This window comes from Notolabrus celidotus, chromosome 22, assembly GCF_009762535.1.
Source record: "Notolabrus celidotus isolate fNotCel1 chromosome 22, fNotCel1.pri, whole genome shotgun sequence".
Taxonomy (NCBI): Eukaryota; Metazoa; Chordata; class Actinopteri; order Labriformes; family Labridae; genus Notolabrus; species Notolabrus celidotus.
The window spans coordinates 6,573,122-6,594,916 of NC_048293.1; the positions used below are offsets into that span (position 1 = coordinate 6,573,122).

At 41.1% G+C, this 21,795-nt stretch overlaps 1 long non-coding RNA gene across 4 annotated transcripts in view; it reads right to left on the reverse strand.

Annotated features, from left to right (window-relative positions):
- LOC117805928 overlaps positions 1-21,795 on the reverse strand; it is a 130,779-nt gene that overhangs the window by 17,570 nt on the left and 91,414 nt on the right. Inside the window, exon 3 of one of the 4 annotated variants that reach the window (XR_004629562.1) lies at positions 478-560. The exons of the other annotated variants lie outside the window; for them this stretch is intronic. This is a non-coding gene — a long non-coding RNA (uncharacterized LOC117805928). The remainder of the gene's footprint in view (positions 1-477; positions 561-21,795) is intronic. 4 annotated transcript variants of the gene reach the window in all.

Sequence of the window (21,795 nt, forward strand, 5' to 3'; positions counted from 1 at the left end):
AGTGGAAACAGGTGAGCAGGTGGACGGACAGTGAGGGGTATGGAGACGACGGAAACAGAGGTTACTCCAGGTCAGAAGGCAGGGACAGGGTCTCAAGACAGGAGAGCTATGCAGGGGAATGAAAAGGCTGGGAGATCAGAAAGCAAGAATCAGGGTGATAGATACTGTGACACATGCTCCTTTACTATTTTTAGGAAAGTTCAAGCTTTTTTTTTTTTTGCTTCTGCAATAATTTATGCAGCCATGTGTGAAGTAGCAATGAGTTTTTGTGTCTATCTTTAGTCTCTGAGACGAAGCTAATACAAAACTTCCTAACCCTCAAGTGCATCACTTTTCTCTGTCAGTTCTTCAGCAAATTACTTCAGGCCTCTAGTAAATTTACTCTCTTTTGCATATTGTTAACATATTTTCGGCTTGAAATCTTACAATAGAGCAGTTTGCTCTTGTGCAAGAGAAAACGAATAAAGGCAAACTCACCCTCAGTGGGTTTTCATGGTTGATAGCTTGCTGAAAGGTGTCCCATAGATGTTCAGCTGAGTTGACATCAGGTGACTGTAGATCTACAGAAAATGATTCACTTAATTTTCAGGCTCATCGGACCAGTCAGTGACCTCTTGTTCCCTGTATGGAAACATCTACATTTACTACATTTCTACATTCACTTATTATGTTTTATTATGTCACCCATCTGCGCATCTGATAGTCAGCACTTACTAATTCTCTGGAGGTTTAGTTAAACAAAGGGAAGCAAGGACAGACTTGTGTATGCATAAAAGCATTGCTTTTCTTTTTTTAGGTTATATTTCATGCCTTTGGGACAGTCGATAGAGCAGGAAACGAAGAGGGAGAGATTGGAGGACGACATGCAGGAAAAGGGGATGCAGGTTGGAGTCAAAACTGAGCCGCCTGTTTGGTGACTATCGCCTTTGCACATGATAAACACAACTTCAACCATTAGGCCAAACCAGCCAATAACCCAGCCTTGTTAACAACTTGATTCCGATTTGTCAAAACCACAACATCAGAAACAATTCTCAATAGCAAGAGAGGCCAGGGACAACCTGATCATGCACACAGTTTTGAATCTGTTTGCAGAAAGTAGTGCAGTACATTTCACCACTGTATGTTGACACTGTGGCAAAAACACAAGTGTCCCTCTCAGGCTAGAATTAAGAGTGAGAGCAGCCTGAGGAGCTACTGAACCCCAACCATCTCTGATAGGGAGAAGTGAAGCAAGATATTGTTCTGCAATCCAGACAACAGCAGCAGAGCTGTTACGTGCATATTTAAGTTGCTGATCTCTACAAAGGAACGTAAACCATAAGTGGTGGGGATGGTAGCAACTGTTAAAAGTTGTCACTATTTTTGTCTAAAGGTGTGTCAACCACTAAGTAAGAAAAAGTACCTCCAGGATTAGATTAGAAATACTTTAGTCATCCCGGGGGGAAATTCAGTCATTAAAGTTGCTCCTATATACAATAATTAAGAATATCAAATAATATTAATAGAAGAAGAATTGATAAGATATAAATACAAATACAATGGAAATAATGATAATAAAAGTATGTACAGAAGAAAGAATAAGCTATGTAGAAAAAAACGGTTGAAGTCCCCGGATATCAGGAAGTGGGCACTCTGGTGGTCTGTCTGGAGTCTGGATATGGCAACGTTAAGAACATTGGACACCGTAGTCGGGTTGGCAGAGGGGGGATGTAAACAGCTACCAGTATGACATGTGAGATCTCCTTGTGCAGATAATATGGTCGGAGGCCCACAGCACTCTCGGTGCTAACTCGGTCCGCCCAGACAGTCTGGAAGCCGTCGATGGAGACATTGTGGTCGGGAATATCCAGATGCAGCCATGTATGAGGCAATCCCTGTCTGGATATTAATTTGCATAAACGCTGGTTCACTGGATATTATCCCTTACATAAGAGCACCAAGCCAGGTATATTTAATTTAAAAAAAACCTTTGCTGGAGTAACAAAAACATGACTCTTTTGCATCACTTAGATCTCCAACCTTGCAGGATGCCAGATTAGCAAAATTGCCCAATAAAGCTGATCTATTTGGGACTCTTGTTTACATGCCCTGGTTCACTTGTAATTAGGCAATGTGAACATAAAAGGACTAAGTGCAAAAAAGCAACAAAGTGAACTTTTAAACTGCAGTTGTAAACAAAGAAAACAAACCTCTAGTGTGCCTGTGCCCTTAGATAATCACCGCTAAATTGGTTACCAAAAAAAATGATAGTGGACTTTGTTTCCCTGCCAAGCTAATCTACCACTGCCCTACATCTGCACAGGGAAAAGTGTGTATGTGTGTGCAGGAACAAGAATGTGGTATGGCAGGAACAAAGCCCAAAAGAAGTTGTCTCATAAACTTCACCCCTATAGCACTGCAGCACCCCGCTGTGAGATACGAGAACAAGCTCCCATCGAATGTCTCTGCTGTAACGTGGGAGTGTGTTGCATGTGAGAAATGGGGCAGAACGAAGAACAGGGTAGAAGCTATCTCACACAACTGGCATTAATATTATATCAGACCGCATCACCAGAGGACTGGATCAGTGTTGCTCACACTCATACTAGGCAACGTCTATTACACGGTAAGTGGAGCACTCCTTATGAATATTACACACCTCTCTGTGTTAAAAGCTTTCTATCTGCGTGACATTGCTGGCAAGCTGCTCCACAGCTGTCAGACTGGTGTTGGAATAACGGAGAGTGTGAGGAGGTACAGGGTGTAACCATGAATGAATCTGTGTGTGTGTGTGTGTGTTTTGTGTGTGTGTGTGTGTGTGTGTGTGTGTGTGTGTGTGTGTGTGTGTGTGTGTGTGTGTGTGTGTGTGTGTGTGTGTGTGTGTGTGTGAGAGAGAGAGAGAGATGATGGCGGGTTGGGGGTGGTTTCTGGATGTTTGTCATCACCACACAGCTGTGAGCGACCAGTATGACCAGAGAGAGTATCCTGCTGTGTGTGTTCATGTGTGCGCAACAAGCACAGAGAATCCATCTTATATGTTCATAAATATCTCACACACTTCCCATTCAAAAAACATGTGCCATTATGAAGTCATTGGTCCCATATAGACCATGTTTGCAGATGTGTGCAAGAAACATGTCAGCTGTATGTTGGATAAGATCATTGATGGAGCAGAGAGGAATCCAGATTTGCATATTGCAACAGTTTAAACCTCAAATGTTGTTGAGGGGACATGAATAAAAGTGGAAAAAAAATCAGGGTTTACACCCAAGAAACTTGCAAGATCTCATAAAAGCATTTCATTCGAGTTACTTCCTACTTTTGATCACAGGCACAGTAGAACATCAACAACAGCTGAGCGTACACTCTAGAGAAAGATTAGCTGATATTAATTTTGAGCCGGACCTTAAATATATAGATATGTAATCTGTGCTCTCCAGTCGGCATGGGAACTGGGAGACATTTGGAGAGAATGCTTAGTGTGCAGGGAATCTCTTGTGGTAAACTACACTCCTAACAAACTTCTGTAAAGTTGGAGAGATTTTCACACATTCAGATCAATAACTCACTGGCCTATCATTGCAGGGACAAAATATACACCTCTTTTCATACTAAGGCAGTTTGGTAGCTACAACCTGATTTCCATCAGTGGAGCCGTCCTCTGAGCTTGACATCAAACATTTGCCGCAATGCAAAACAGTCACAGAGGCAAGTGTGGAGAGGCCGCTTAATCAGGAAGCGATGCATCAGTAACCTTGAGGATTGTAACAGACACAAACCTCCTTGGGCAGTAATGGATAAAGGAACAAGTCCTTTGAACAGGTAGTTCAGCTTCAAAGCCCTGCCAGGTGGTTCTCTTGTCAAGACCAACGTTATTTACATTTACTGTCAATGCGAATTGAATTACCACCAGAAGACGTTGAGTCTTCTGGTGGTAATTCCACTTACTGGTCAAGCACACAGCTGATGCAGAGAGCCTCTCGCCAAAGGCAGGCCATGCTGGATAGTGTGCAACAGAGATGTCCAGTCAACTCTATGAGCAACAAACTTTAGACAGCAAAAGCTAAAGAGGTGGCTAAAGCTTGCAGGCCGGTTTCTTCTGATGCCCCTCAGGGTTTCAGATGACGCTAACTTAAATTTTATAACAAAAAGGAGAAATGGGGCAGAACTTCTTTCTTTCTCTTTCTTCTCTTGCACAGATATTTGCCCCAGCTAATCAAGACTGGTGCCCACCACCAATTTGACAGCCATAACACCTACACTCGGGATGGGGTTGCTGTAACAATATGGACTTACAAAAATAAATAAAATTAAACAATCAATTTGAAATCCAATTTATCGCAATTAACTCTAAATACACTGTCATGTGATTAAAAATACAGAATCCAGTAACATAAATCAATGTAACATGACAGATATAAAAGTACAATAAAATGATAACCATTTGTATTTCCTGATTATAATGTTAGAGGATGTAATCCAGCCAGCATAATGTTTTTTAATAGAATATATCAATGTCATGTCTAGGACACAGCACTTGCTGACACACACATGCTCATATCTCTGGCTACTGCCCCATCCACTCTCCTTTTAACCTTAAAAGCAGCTTTTTAGCAATGAGGTCTTGAAGGTAACCCTCACAGGTAACTAACAATCCAAGTTTTCTATTCTTACAGGGTCCAAATGTCCCCTCATACCTATAAAAATGCTCCCTTTATGCACACGCACACACACACTCTCCTTCTCTCTCTCTGCTCCTCACCTCTCCTTGGCACCTCTCCTCTGAGGCCTGTGAAGGCAGCTGGCAGTGAGCGCAGGTCTCTGCTCTATTAAAACCAGACCTCATCTCATCTGCCATCTATTCCACTGTAAATACACTCTGTATGTTCACACTGTGCTCTGCTCTCCTTGAGTGCTTCGACCCGCCGTCCTCTCTGCTCTGGCAGTAAGGCATATATTAGGTTCTTCAAGGCGGAGTATCCTTGAACCATTATAAAGTGTCTTTTTAGTGCTTCTTATATCCAGCAGTTCAGTTCACTGGATGGAAATGTGGACACAAAGGACTTCGGCCCTTTATTAACCCAAAAGTAATTTCTGAAGACACAAAATAATTCAATATACTGTTGAATTGACTCTCAGCACAAACGATGGCTGGTTTTTATTTTTGTATTCGTCCAGCTCTTAAGTATAAAACAGTCCAAAAGTAGAGTATTGAATATCATTTAACTCAAATGGCTTCATTTAAATTTATATAGATACTTGAACTCCATTAGCTTTTCTAGTGTTACAATCATATCTTACTGTGCATATCTTTCAGTACATTTCCAGAGTAATGCTTGCACCAGCATTAAATCTTTCTGATGTTACACCTCATTAATCCTAGAAGTCAAGTTCATCATTATCCAACAAAAGGAAACTTAATTTTAATTTTAGGAATATGCTGTAAACAAATAACAGAGTCAAACACTATACATTTAGAGAAATGTTTAAGTTTATCGGCCAGATAATCCATTGTGTGCAGACGTGAACATACTGACAGATTCAAGGATGAAAAATCTTCAAAGCAAGTCAAAGTCTAGTTGTGAGAATCATGTGATGAGCTGCATGCTTTCATCACAGTGTGTGTTCAGGATGTTCTGTCAAAGGCACACATCATGCAACATACACCACTATGAAAACCTGAGAGGGTGCAATACAATGGAACAAAAAAAGTCAATAATGGATACAATTTTCCATAAGGATCTGGATCTGCGTCAAAGTACACACTGGATGATACATGATTTGTAAAATAGCACAAATATTCAAATGTTCTATTTCTTGCTATGTTTTGGAAACGCTGAGCTCTCACTCACAACCAGAAGTGCAACAATTCATGTGTTTAGAAACTTTTAGTTAAAGCAGAAAAAGAGGGAGAGAGCTCCCAACAACTGAAGGTATAATACATCAAATAATATAAGTTACTATTCAGATTTAGAAAAGCCTCACATCAAGCAGAGGTTGTTAGTAGTCATAAAGCAGCAGTGAGAGTCACAAGCTGCTTTAGCAAACATCTGTTAAAGTGCTACTTGCTAATAAGAGGTTCCCAGTGGTTTCAGGGACCTGTTTTTACAAACAGTAGTTCACAGGAGGGAGAGGGCTGGATGTGTATTTAAGGACATTATGTTAGCTTTTCCAAATGAAAAGAAAAGAACACCCACTGTTGAAAAATTAAAAAAGTCTGACATGACACAGTGTGAGTAATATTACAGAAGGAACATTAGATAGTGATGTTATCCTGCGAGAACAGAAGTCTACTGTGTCCTTGAATAAGAGTGAAACAATTACGTCTACCTGTCTGATTTTAAAATGTCTCTTGAAATGCTCGTTTTGTGGATGGAAGAATGATTAATATACATTTTCCTTTAAATGATGGTATCAGATGGTTTCTCCTTAATCCTCCCTTTCAGCTGAACAAATTACAACATGGTATTGAACTGAAGAGGAGAGTGCTTCAGAGGGGTTGAGACTAATCTTGTTTTACTAGGAGACATAAATCCCAGAGGTCTCGGGCTGATCCTGGACTCATTCTGTGCAGTTTAAAAGGTTAAGAGCCCCCATAAATAAGCAGGATACCACATTACGTTTCTGATCAAGATGAGGATACATGAGACCCTTGAGCGCTGTTTGAACATGTCATGTTGCATAAATTCTCTGACTTAATTGACAGCGATTACTCCCTAATTAGTCTGCAGAGACAAGAGAGGCGTGATGAGGGTGAACCACTTCTGTCAGTTTTAACACAGCGATGCTGCATTGATGCTCCGAGGTGCAACCTACTTGTGTCAGAGAAGGAACCATTTATTTTTGGTGCTAATGCAACGCCAAAACAGGTAACAATTATTCATTTACGTGTCATAAAACCAGTGTCCACATCATTTTTGTCAAACTCTTCAATGATTCGGAAAGGAATGTTTTTCTGTGTAGACAGGTGTAACGAATTCAGAGAGCAAATTTATATCCAAGGGTGTGTGGTGCTTTACAGCCCATTTATCTGTGTGTCTGCAACTGAAATAGTGGCATTGAAAGTGGACATCAGCATTCATTATTGTGCTGGCAGTGTCATCTGTCACCATCATTGGGGTGCTGTTAATTCTACACAAAGTGGCTCCTAAACAAATATTTGTTTGTCTTTGCCTGCTACTTTTAGCATTTAGCAATTCAACTGATTCGCATGGTGGTTATTTTCCTCCAATGTCACTGACAGATCAGGAGGCTAAAATACTGTTATCAAAAGGCTAATGTTGTTTTGCTGTGTTCAGGGTTGCAAACCATCTAAATGGAAGTAGTCTAATTATAATAATTTCACTGGCTACAGACTGATAAATGACTGAAATGACATGTGAGAGTAAAAAATCAGTCATAAATGAGAACATATGTTAAGATAAGACATTATATTTGATAATCTATTAGCTACCATGAGACAACAGCTAATGTTAGCATTAAACCACTTCCTTGCTTAAAACACCAGATAGCAAACGTATGTCATTTCAAGACTAAGGCTATACAATGGCAAAGTTAGCAGAAAAACAGTTACATGCTAACATTTGATTTGATTTTTGTCCAAGTTTTAATGTTTCTGAGAAATTCAGCTTAAATTAGTTATTGATGCTAAAGCGCGGGGATGTGACATCATGCTTGACAGCTCCATTGATAAATGTGCCTCCTATAGTGTTTTTATGAGGTTAGCACAGCAGAGGAGAGAGCAGTTAGAGAAAATATAATGTACAACTGTCATTGAGCTCTTCATAATTATGAGTCTTCACTTCAGATCATCCTGAGGGCTCTTTGACGTTTTATTGGTATGTGTGCGTTGGGTAGCACAGGGCGTAACATTAATTCCTCGGGTCCACCAGCCAGATTACTTCTGGGCATGTCTTGGATCTAAAAACCATCACCAGGGTAACATGTCGTCACCCATCAGGGTGGCATTCTAGCTTTTTTTTCTTTTTTTTTTCCGATGGAAGGAGATAGAGGCATGTCATCCACATAAAGCCTTGCACACACCTTTAGTATGTTTAACCTGAGTAAGAGTAAGTTCCATGCTTTTAACATTAGTTTTTATATTTTCTCCGAATTTGCTTCAAATTCAAACTTTAAAATCGTACAGTAAATCTTTAAAGTTGAGTTCTCATTTCTTTCTCCATTTTGTTACTAAAATGGATTAACAGACAGACCGATAGAAAGAGGAAAAAACCCAGACAAACACATGAACTCCCTGTGTACCCTCACTTTTGTTTCCACTCTCCTACATTTCCTCCATCTCCCTGGTGATGCTATCAGAGGGCTGAATCTGTATCTGTTCCCTGCAGCGCTACATGAGCTCCATCTCTTCGCGAGCATTGACTGGTCTGTAACATGCAACGCACACTGAAGCCTTTACACTTGCTCTGTTAGATGGCTAGTCTCGGACAGACAGGAAATCTATACGAAGAAGTGAGGGGGAGAAAAAAAAAAACGCAGAACGCCCTTAAACGTACTGCCTCCACACACACATGCAGACACACTCAGAGGAATGATGATTATTATTACCCCTCTCCTTGTGGAGGTTTGGGATGACCTTCTTTGTCTGTCCCCCAGTGTGCTGCTGCTGCTGGTGCTGTTGGACTGAACTAGCCAGAGGGCACGAAAAGGGCCCATTGAGGCCCTTTGATGGATGAACCACACTTATTTATGGAGGAAAAACTCCACTGAGCAGTGTGTTTGGTTTGCTGTGGGTCCAGTCTAGTATGCATGAATGTGTATGAGAGTAACATGCAGGTAAAAAGAAGAAAAAGAGTGTGAGACGAAGTCAGTGATTTTAAATCTGCTCTAACCCTGACCTGGCTTCTGGCTAGGTTAAGGTCAAGATATGTGTGAATACTGAATCTGTGTGTGTGTGTGTGTGTGTGTGTGTGTGTGTGTGTGTGTGTGTGTGTGTGTGTGTGTGTGTGTGTGTGTGTGTGTGTGTGTGTGTGTGTGTGTGGAGCATAGCTGACAGGGTTTTAAAGGCCAGAGGATAGTCTAACCTTGGCAGAGAATAGGTTGGACTTCAGCCAGCTTCATCTTCACCTTAATCCCCAAGCCTCATATATCCTTCAGCAGACGCTGTAGAGACGATGGCATATTTCACTTTATGACCCGATCATATTTCTGATAAATCTTCACCATTACACCCCAAAAGAGCTCACTGAATATCACCCCCATGACTGTTTAGAGCCGGCTGGTGAGCAGCACTGCTCCCTTGCACCTGTTGATGGCACTATTGAGCTGCAGTGTCCTGCTTTGATATCTCCAGTCATCAACAGTCAGATAAAGGCAGTAACAACCACTAAACCACTGTGCAGACCATCATACCAGGTTCCTGCATCCCCTCCCCTTGCATCCCCTTCCTCCCCTTGCATCCCCTTCCTCCCCTGGAGCTCTGATGGATGGGCTCGCCTGCAAAACTACTTAGGAAACACTTAACAATAATAATGTTGTTATTTCTCTTTCGCTTCTCAGCAGAGCTTCTATTTAGTGTCTCCAGCTGAGGAAGAAGGTAAAAGACAAAAAACTAACACTTCTCATAGAATGTCAAATAACTAATACAAATGTTGAACACATGCAAAACAATGGCTGTTTCTATATTCTAATAGCAGCTGTGGGTGCCTTTGGTGTGATGTCAACATTGGCACAGTTGAATAGTTAGATATGGAGCCTAAAACTGAAGAATGGATGAAATAGATGAATAAACAGATTAAAGAGCAGCCTGCAGCTAAAGGGCAAATACAGACTGTGATGTGTATGCATTTTCTTCTTTAATTTATACACACAGGCCAACTCTGTACATCTACTTTGTGTTTGTGTTTTCTATCTAGGCCATCACCATGCACAATATCAAAAATTTATAATTTTGTGGGTAAATATGAAGAAAAAGTTGGTATTACCTCACCAGTTCCCATTGCATCCTCTCCTATTGAAGCCATCTGGCTGTTTTGATCCGAACTACATCAAATGAGTGTATCTTATTATTCAAAATTATGCTGCGTTAGTGAGTATCAGAAGGATGTTTTGTCTGGTGCAATTATATAGATCCGCCCTGGCAGTGGGCGTGTATAAATAATTAATGTCTTCATATTACAGTGTTCTGTTGGGGTAACCAGCAAAGATCTGCTGCAGGGAGGAAATCAAATCTGACAAATATCTTGTTTGTCACTGAGGCATGCTCTCAACACAGACTAATAAAAGATGGAGGCAGAGCTAGAGAGGCAGCCTTTCTTTCCAAACAGGCAATTTTCCTCTTGCCTTAACCCTTACCCTGACCCTAGTGCTAACCTCCACCCTGTCCAATACCATGGACAAAGAGCACATATTTCATGTGTTCAATCATTGTCGCTGACATTATGGCCATTGGCTGTGCTGTCAGGCGTGACTACGGCATATACTGGCTAACCCTCGGGTCCCAGCAAACACAACGACAGCAGCAGCTCCTCAGCCGCCCACAGTGATGGCTGCCTGGGAAATAGAAGTACAGCCTCCCTGTGATCATTCCAGGAGCCATCCTGCCTAACAGCTCTGGGCTTTATGGCTCCGCTGCTTCTGATGATTCACACTCTGTCGTATAGTGCAAGCACAGCTACACGGACGGGCAGATTCATGGGTGCGCACACACACACTCAAATACACACAAACACACACCTATAAACTGACTGCACACACTTGCACACCAGCAACACTCATATACAGATCCATTGGCAATCAGGGCACATTCCTACACACACACACACACACACACACACACACACACACACACACACACACACACACACACACACACACACACACACACACCGGAGGATAAAGTACAAGTACATTGCACATACTGTTTGCTGGTACATTGAAACAAACAAAATTCCTGCAGAAGCACACGCACACATGATTGTTTTTCTATGCTTGGGGGACACTTACTTTAACCTTCAAGGGCATTTCAGGTGTACACAACTTAAGTCCTCTTTTTGTAGTGTTTGATATCGTTCCTATCTGTAATTATGATAATGGGGTAATTTAAGGTATCATGAGCTGACCTAAAGTCAGTGGCAACAAAAGGAGCATGCAATAAAGCATGAAATGAATTCAAAACAAATCAAACCCATTATACACAAAAGGTACAATACATATACTCATGTAAATTACAAGTATTAATGGAGGTTGTGAATGAGTGCATGTTATAACAAACAATATGGTGGCATACAAGAATGGGAAGGAATCGAGGAGAGAGAAGTTTAAGCCACTTAAATCAGCTGAGACTCATTAACAGTGATAAAGAAGATGTCCTCGCTCTCACTGCCCATTGACCATGAGTCAGGAAAGCAGCCATAGGCAGAGAGGCTAGCAAGTCACATTGCCTAAATCTGGGATTATAGCAGCAAGTCCATCAGGGAAAAAGTGACCTGTAATCTTTGGTTGTAGACTGTGTGACGGTATAAAAAAGCCTGAAGGTTAGGTCAGTTGTAAGCATCCATTATAGTTAATTACTGACTACTTGCCCAAACTTTGACTGTTCTTAACTCAGGAAAAAACACCTCAGAGACTTTTTGTTTTAGCTTGTTTTGATTTTCCCCTCCAAATAAAGTTATCAACTTGTTAAACTTTGGTGTGTTTATGGCACGTCTGATAATCTAGCCAATCAAATGTTTTTTGTTTAAGCAATGTAATTACTTCCCTTTTATTATAAAGTAGTGTAGTGGGTTGTAATGTTTTCAGAAAAATCAAATGAAACCATGTTGTGAAACTGGAGAAGTCTTCTAGAAATCTTACTTTAAATTTGTATAATTTTTTTCTTTAATTGAGACAGAATGCAACAGAGAATTTTAGCATGTTCATACACACTACTGTGAAGATGCAAACTGACTGTATATTTAGATATAGAAGTCTCTGTGCAAGCCGAAAATGTTTCAATTTGAGCCAAACGAATTTGCTTCATTAACTCAGAGAGAAATGCAGAGAGATAGCCTGGGGACTAGCTTACATGTGGTGTCTGTGCCATGCCTGGTGTAAATAAACACCATTGACTGTATATTAAATGGACAGTCTGCCTCCATGCTTCTCTCGTTGTGATATCTGAAGCCAAAATTCTACAATGATGGGCACTGACATGTTGGGCTGGTGGAGCCAAGACATGCGCAGAAGGGATGTGGCCTGTGGGGCCACAGGATAGCAATGACCTTCTGCTAACCAAAACACACACTTAACTCACGGATAAGACATCAAATACCCTTCAGGTGGGTACAGTCCACACTAGGACAGATTCTTGTGTTGGTTTAAAGCAGACACTTGCAGCTATTTAAAATTCAATGACACTTGTGTGAGTGTTTGTTATGTTTCCTTTCATCGTTTCTCCTCTACTCTGCTATACATCACAGAATGCTGCAGGAGCCTCATTTCTCACTGGAGCTGTCAATAACTCACCTTTAAAAATCAAATAACTAATTAAAGCTAAACTTGAGCATTTGGACATAAATCAGCATGAGAAGAATGACATAAAGAAAGAAAGAATGTTTAAAAGGAAATTGATGTGTATATACATTTTCTAGTTTGACCCATATTCCATTTGTTATAAGACGAGGCAGGTTTATGCTGCAGTCAGACAATAGGGGGAGCTCCAAATTTTTTGTCATCACAGTCCATAAACACTTGCAGCATCCATTTGAATGTAATCAAGATTTTTCCCACTTTATTGTCTCGAATTACCTTCCCTTGACAATTTCAGAGTTGTCCAAAATATCCTCACTATCCACCAAAACTATGGACCACGGAAAGGTCGGAAAACAAGAACACACACACATGCACACACACACACACACACTCTGAGCCCTCTGAACCACCAATTACATCTTCAAAACATAAACAAACACACACCTGCACACTTAAACACTTCCACTTTACAAACATTCAGTCATGTACTGCACCCACTGTACTGCACACACCTGCTGGTACACTCCTTAACATCCTACACACTGTGTACACAGTCAGATTCAACAATAGACACACAAACCACACACCTGCATGAACCTGCAAACACACACTGGTATGTAAATAGACAGTGATTCGTTCACACAGGCCTCTTTTACAGTTACAGCTGGATTGTTTCTCTTGTTTCTTCTTCTGCACTGATAACAATGTCCCATCACCGGTCCTACGGTGTATTTTAGTTGCCTAGGTAACCTCACGGCGACTTTAAGACCCCATTAAAATCAGTCAGGATGGAATAAAAAAACAGATCCAACAAAATCCCTCTTAACCTTTACCAATCCTCCCGCCCCCTCTCTCTCCCTCCTCCTCTCATCCTCTGTCTCCATGGACCGCGATTCAAATCCACCTGTACCTCTTCACCTTCATCAACCTGCACATTTTTCTCTCCGTTTCCTCTGTACCGACAGACCATTATAACTTCTCCCTTCCATTTCTTGCTTCCCTAATCCCTTGGCTTTACTCCCACCGTTTTCTCCCTGTCCGGTCCTGTAACTCCCTCTCTCTCTCTCTCTTTTTCTCTCTCTCTAGTTCAGTCCCCCTTCTACCTCGCGGCTATCTCTGTGCTCCCTTTTCATCCCCTCACTTCCCCTTCATCTCTATCCCTCCATATACTCAGAGATGGAGTGGATGGACCTTCCTCGTCTATCAAACCCCAGCTATGACATTTTATCCCTCTCATCCTCCTCTCCATCCCTCTCTCTTTCTCTCTCTCTCTCTCTCTCTCTCCTCTCTCTCTCTCTCTCTCTCTCTCTCTCTCTCTCTCTCTCTCTCACTCACTCGGCAGCCCTCCCCTGGCCATTTCCCTTTGAATGCAGATGTGAGCCACTGCATAAATAGTGAGCTGTATATTTTTTACTGGAGCTTTCCCCTGATTGAAGTCCAGCCATGACCAGTGCATCGCTTATCCCTTGCATCCCTTATCTCCTCCTCACGGCTGTAAATGGACAGCATCCCTCCACTTTCTGTGTTTCACTGTGGATGTGAATGAATGATACATGTGATCTGCAACATCAAAGTTGTGTTGTTTTATTCATACATCTACATTATCTGGCTGCCCTTGGCGTGTGTCAGTGAAGAGTGCAGCGGTGTCTGGATGCGGGCCGACACTGTCCTGCCCTGGTCGCTGTCACACTGATGTATGGCTGCAAATTACAGCGATAAAAGCCTGACGCTGCGACTGTTACCAGCCACTCGAATGAACTTAATGCAGAGTGGGAGGGAGGAAGAGGAAAAGAGTGTGTTGGACTGCATTGCACACTTGCTTGTGGTTGTTATTTCGAGCTGTGAATGTGTGCGGCTGTCACTGTCCCTTCGGGAGGCCGCTACAAGGTAAATAGGATGTATCTACAACTGTCAAAGTGTAGGTACAGTGTCTGTGTGTGCGTGTGTGTGTGCGTCTGGTTGGATAATAGGATGGCTGCTTGAGTGAACTTTCTCTATCAGGCGACGTGCTACTACCGACAATGTCAGTGAGCAGCGTTTTGTCAGATGTTACCGCTTTGAGCGATGTGTAATTCTCAGCGCAATGACAGCGAAGCCTGAGATGACTTTGAAGAGACGGAGGAGAGAGGGGAGCAAAGACAGAGAAGGGAAATCGGAGTTGTGAAAGTTTTGAGGAGGGTAGGAGAGAGATGACAGGATGTGGGATGGAGGGAATATAGGACGGGGAAGAGGGTAGGAGCCACATAAGGATGAAGGTGGGTAAACTAAGGACAAAAGGTGGAAAAAGAATACTAAACAAAAGAAACAGAAGATTTTGAAGAGGTAATGTTAAGGAGAGAGAGGACTTATCAATGTGTTTCAGTAGGCGTTAAGAGGTCTTATGGAACAGGTGGGCAGTCCCCACAAAGTGGTGATTTCATCCTGAACAGGCTTCAGCTAGATAGAGTTCAACACAAATGCCATTTCAGGAGCTATTGTGGTAAGAATAGTCATTTTCTGACGGGCACACTTTGGAATCACTGCAAAGCCTCATCATTCAAAGAATACAATTGAACAGAGTTGAAAAAAGTCCTCTGTAGGTGCAATGGTGGGTTTTGGGGACGAGACTGAATCTGAATCTGAATCTAGATTCAGGAAGGCACAGATAATGAGATAGATCTAGATATTTGTATGAGATATGTCATGAGCTTCATTGACACAGCACAGGCCGTCTTAAGCCATCTTCCTCTGCCCCTTCCTACTCGATTTATTTATCAAGGTTGTGGCTTCATTTCAGTCAAACCTCCACAAACTAAAACTAAGAAAGGTTTAGCCAAATGCGTTAATTTCCTCCATTTAAGAAAGTCCCAGTCAAAAGCCATTTAATGTAGTCCACATTATTGAATTTATCTGCCAGCTATTGTGGGCCTTGTCTTTCTACACGCAGACAGTGGGCTGCACATCGGTGGATTACTGTCATGCATTGGGGGAGGAGGCACTAATACTCATAAGGGAAAGCCCCTGCAAACTATACATTAAGATAAAGCTTACATCTTTAAGTTCTTAACTGTGCGTTAATTGTACTCTTCTTAAAGAACCCAGGCGTTTTGTTTAAGCCTAGTCTTCATCACTCAAGGAACTCTGTCTCGCATTGTGGAGGAGAGAGGCAAAGGACAGGAGGAACTACAGAAGTCAGGCACTGGCAGATGAAAGTCCGTGTGGCAAGTGGTTATACCTTGTACCTCAGTCATTTTCCTCCATCTAAGATGTAAAGTCATCACATGTTTCATAACATTTTGACCTACATCTGTTCTCATCTAATATGATAACTGCTGCAAAAAAGCCCCAAAAATAAAAATAAATCAGGGAAAGTCACACCCACTTTTTGTTTTCCATCTAAATACAGACACAGATGCAGTTATAGATAATGATGTCTCTGCCCAGCTCTAGCAGGGTTACAACTGAAATTACCAGGTGAGTAGAATATTATATAAAAATAAATAAAAAGAAGAAAGCTGGAATATAAATAGATGCATAATCAAATAGTCTGCATGAACCTCCTCTGTACGAGATCTTTTAGCCTGAGTGTTAGGTTTTGCTTGATCAGAACAAGTTCATAGAGTGTGTACTTAGATGTTCAAATCAAAAGTAACAGATATAGGTGTGTCAAGAATGAAAAAACAGAGCTCAAAATAGATGGCTCTTTTCTCACCTTCACACAGCGAGAAAAATTGGGGTGTGAAGTGGCTGTGGATGCTGTATCGTCTCTGTTGAAATGTTAAAGGAGGTCCGGACACAACCTCTTCCTAAATATGCTTTTAAGTTTTGGGGGAATTCGCTTGCTAAAGTTTTTCCAAGGTATAATAGCAGCTTTCCAAAACACAAAATTTGCCTCCGTTGATGTCAGACTGGATTAAACCATCATGAAAATTCAAAGCATAGATGAACCTAACACATATTAAATACATTTTGAAGGAATAGTTCAGTGTTCTGGTAGTAGTTAATGAGTAAGACAAATAAATTAGGTATTCATGCACAAACTAGAGAGCCCAGCTTATCAGAAGGACTTAAGTCCTGAAATAAATGTACAATTCCCAATCATTTTATAAGTGTAGTATGTAATTACACGGTACACCTTTTTTACCCTGTGCCTTGAAAGAAAGAAAATAAGTTTGTATGTTTTAAAATTTAGAGGAGTGCATATGGTTCATGACAGCCACTTTTCTGTGATGTCATTCTGAAGCAGAAAGCTGGTGATCCTTCCTATTTGTGCAGGTGAAGCATCAACAACGCTAAACGCCCCTTTCATGTAAGCATGCACAGAGCCTGAAGCAAAAAGCCTGAGTTAACAAAGAAAGGGTTGTCTAGCAACTAGACTGTTGATAGTGAAAATCTGGGGAGACATGGAGCCCACATTTTAAGCTAGAAACATATTTGTATCCATTAGCTACTAAAAACTGCTAACGTTAGCATTCAGCCATATACTAGCTTACATTAACAAATGAGAATTACAGAGAGCATAGGAAAGAGGTGTATTGATTTTAGAAATGAACCTTTCCATTGATGAGTGTCCATACTTTTACCTGGTTTAACTGGAGCACAGTAACATTCACTGTCGGCCTCTCTCTTTAAGCTCCAGTGTTTTTACATTACTGTATTAATGATTCAGGTACTATGGAAACAATATAGTTAAATTATTTTCAATGCTCGCACATGTAAATTGATTATTCTATTTGGTGACTATTTCAACAATGCCAACATTGATGTTATTGTTGATTTTTTACGTCACATTAGCAAGCAATGTTTACGGTATAGTCGCAACAGATGCCAGTGGTCTTACTTGTAACATCATGGATATAATCCCCAATCCAGTTGCTGTATTCTTTCACTTCTTAAACCCTTTCAGGGATCTTGGCAAATTAATCAGCCTAGTTGTAAATTAGCTGTGTGTGAATGTGTGAATACACAATTAGATTTCTTGTCCATTCAGCCAGTTTCACACAAACTTCATTGTACACTTCTCACCCTGAGTGTGACATCACAGGAAAACAGGCACCATGTTAATATGGTCTATTTCCAGGTGCTGTCAGTTGCTTGAGTCCTGTCGTCCTGTATGCTTGCCAGGTGAACCTTCACAAAGACAGTCGCTGTAAAAATTCTGGTAAAATCTTTTTTTCTGTATGGGGGGAGTTAAAATTGTAATTGTGAAAAAAAACAATAAACAAAGGTGAAAAAACATTTTTTGGTCAAAAAATGTCAACAGCACACTATGTTATTAAATGAGCTTTAGAGGTTTTATTGAGCATTTAGTTAACTACCAGTTTCCCTTGCTTCCTGTCTTTAAGCTAAGCTATGCTAATCATCAGCACCAAGCTTTAACACTCCAGCATTTATAAAACACAGATATGAGAGTGGCTGTTTTGCGTTGTTTCCATTCTTTAAGTTAAGCTCAACAACAACAAGCCTTAACAGTTTTCAATGCACAGACAAGAGCATGAAGGAGAGGAGGCATTTATCTGTCTATTTCCAAATGTTTTAACTTTTCCATAAGTTTGTGATGATTTGACTAATGCGGCCATTTTTCCACTGAAGTCCGTTGTAAGAATGAGTAAGTCTATTCAAACCACACACCTGTTCTTTCCCTTTTTCCCCTCCCTGAACACCTGAAAGGACTGAGGCATTTTGCCCAGAAAGACTGCCTGTAATTGTTCTGGAAGGATACACAGGGGTGTGAAGAATGTGTGTGAGGTACTTTTAAACCCTGGTGTTTGCAAAATGTGTGTTTGTGCCAGCATGAAAGTGTGGAGGTAGCTGTGTGTGTGCATGATTTAAGAGCAAGAGGACTTGTATGTGTGTGCTTTCTGCTTCACCACAGCTCCGACCATTCGATTGATTTTTCCTGGCAGTCTGTTGGGATCTCATTTGAGTTTCCAAATCGTTTAATTTCGCTGAAATTATAGCCAGATCCCTCAAGACAACAACTTGAAAGAAAATAACCCTTAGACCAAACCTGGTTCTTTCTCCGTAAACAGGACTTAAAACAAACATTGGACTCAGTTCTTCTGGTGAACAGCTAACAGTTATATCCGCACATTCACTTAATGACCTCCTTCCTGGCTAACTTGGTATTGAACATAATGGTGTAGTAGCTAATTGGTTTACTGTATGTACTGCTGTTTCATCAGTGGAATGTTAAAGAGGGGTGTGTGTGTGTGTGTGTGTGTGTGTGAAAGTGTGTGTGAAAGTGTGTGCGTAAGTACATGTGTGTCTTTGCTCTACAGCAGAGAACTCATTGCTTCCTAATGGTCCATTTTTTTTTTGACTTGTTGGATCTAAGATGGGTCTGTGGGGTGGACAGGTGCAGAATACCAATGAGGCGGGCAGTTTCAGTCAGCCATGCTGCACGCTCACAAACCAGCCTCTTTGTCCACACAGTTTCAGTGTAATGGGCTCAATTGGAATGAAAGCTTAGAAACAATATTGCCAAAGCAATTAGGCACAAATGGTGAGCACGTCGTTTTGGTAATAATGAGAAATGGTAACAGAGTAGGTTTGGATTTTGCGTGTGTCCAGAGCATTATCAAGGGACATCTTACAGTAAATGTAGAGGATCTCGACAGGCTGTTGCACAGGTTGTTGTTTATGTAATTAGGCGATGCTAGGATTTATAAATGTGACTGAAAAATGTACTTTGTTACTTGATTTGTACAATGACTTTATTAAGAGAGAAAGTATGATAAGGTAAAACACCACAATGATAAAAAAATAAAATCACTTACAGCTAGACATGGGCTGGTTATATTTCCATCATACCATTCCTGCCATATGAACCCATATACCCAGAATATGGAGCCAAACTAGATCAAGTTTTGTTCTAGAGGTGTGCACCACCATCATCGTCAGCCCAGGAGCTGGGGATTGAAAATTCCCCTCATTCATTGTATGCTGGGATACCTAGCATCGTGGAGCAAGCTGGCACCACTTTCTAATAACTTTTCTCCTTCATAAGGTCACACTCTTGCATTTAATAAAATGATTATATACTATTAGGTAAAGAAAAACAGACATGTAATAGTTATAAACCCATCTGGCCTAAAAAGACTCCTAAAGTCAATACAAGTAGCCAGCCAAGGTGGTTGGCACCAATCTTTGGGAATTGGTAAAAGACAGTGGGTCTGTACCTCATCAACTCAACTACAACATTATTGGCTCAGCACAACTAACAACACAATAGTTAAAGAGATTGCAAACTACACATGGTGAAAAAACATGGTACTAGAAAGAGCTGCACAGCTGCATAGAAACTGCACATTGCAGACTTTGTTGAAGGGGATGGGAATTGCACACAGGAAGACACTTTAAAGCCTTTCTGTCCTTCTTATAGACCACAAAAATCTGACTATGTCTAACATACTGGTGCAACGTATATTCCAGATGTTACAGTATTTGATAGTCTCAACTTTTACAGTTTGTATCTTCTTTTGCTTTTGTAAATATCTTATATATTTAAATGATACAAACTTAATGTTGATATAGTATCTCAACTCAAGGCTTCGATGCTTTTACGTTCTCCTCATCAGCAGCTCAGTTTGTTTATGAATCATTGCTGTTATCAATTCACAGATAAACAAGTGGTTATAAAGACCATGAAATATGATGGAAAGGTCTGGAAAAAGCAAGTTAAAAGACCTCAACTGAAAACTATTTGCTTTTAATTTCTAAAGGAGAGAATAAGACAAGGACTTTTGAGTTTTTCTAGTTATATGTCAAAGATGCTTGAGACCTCCAACCTCTAAGGCCAGTGGGTGGTGTGTTTCTTGTTGCGCAGCTTTCAAAAGTCTTCTGATTCAATATATTTAATTCCATGTGTCATTGTATATTAAATGACTTGACAGAGGCATAGAAAGGCTTATCAGGGCACATTAAATAAATATTTAGCACAGACATTCCTCTTCCACATTCCTCTTTAAGTCTTGAAAACCTGTGACATTACCCACAACTCACTCAGGTTCAAATATACACACACATACTACTCACACACTGCGCCCCACTTGCCACATGCGGTGTGTGACTGATCTCAAAGCACATTTTACTTTTTGTTGGTAAGGTGTGAGACAGCTCATGTAGAGAGATTCTGTCCCCTGTGGGAGCAAACCGAACCCCCAACATGGAGACTTTATTAAAGACTCGCCAGGTGACACAGATGCGCTCGAGATGGGTTTCATCGACTGAGACACAGGAGTAATCCACACAAACATACACACACAGGCATACACTTCTCCAGGTCCCCTCAGACTCATTGATTGCTTTCATCCTGTATAACCTCTCGATCCCTCCAGCTCCATCCTCTGACTGCTACTGTCTCTCTTCACCCTCCTATTCTTCTGTAAATTTCCTTTTCTCTCTCTTCTGTCGTTCGCATCTCCCCAAGCTGCCTCCATCTACTGTCCATTTCTTCTCTTCACTTTGCTCCTCCACCACCTTCCCCTCCTCTTATATCTCCACTTCCTCCTCCTTATCATTCTCATCCCCTCAGTTCTACCTTTAGACCCTCCAACCTCCCTCCCACCCTCCCTCCTTCCTCTATATTCTCCCTGGCCTTTTCCACCATTCTCCCTCGGTTTCCATCTCTCTCCCAGCCTCTCCCTCTGTTCTGGGTGTTGCTGTAAAGGTCAGGTTAGCTCCATGAATAAGCTGTAGATTTATGATGCTGCCATCTCCCAGGAATCACTGTGACCAGGGCCAAACAAAAACAACACTGCAATAGAGCGCAATAGATCGCCCGAGCCCCATTCAGCAAACGCAGAGGTTATTAATGAGGCCACGGGCCGCTGCACTAGAGGTTGAGGGAGTGGTTAAAGCCGTGTGTACGCACAGACACACACACAAATCTAAACACGGACGGATACACATAGCCTTTATGAACAAACACATGGCAGTGATTTCAAAACACAGTACAAGTCTGAAGTTGCCAGGGGGCTTGCAAATCTTAAAAAATATTAAACCTGATTTTTTTCGTTTAAGAATGATTCATATGTTAGATATACGGAGAGCAGAGAGCTGAAATATGACCAGGCTGTCCATGCCTCTGTTCCAGATGTCAGATTACATAATCAGACACATTCACATCTGTTCACTAAACATTAAAACAAAATGATACAGTCTCAAAGTGAACCTTTTCAACTGTTTGTCATTTTCCTTAATTCAGAAAAAGATCCTGAAGATACCTCAAGTAATATTTACATCAGTTTAAGCAGCACTTAATGAACACAATTTCTACCAATGCAGACTAGTAAAGTCAATTCTATTATCATTGAAAACCTGTGTCGCTCAGAAATGTTCATGAAACCAACAAGATAAAGG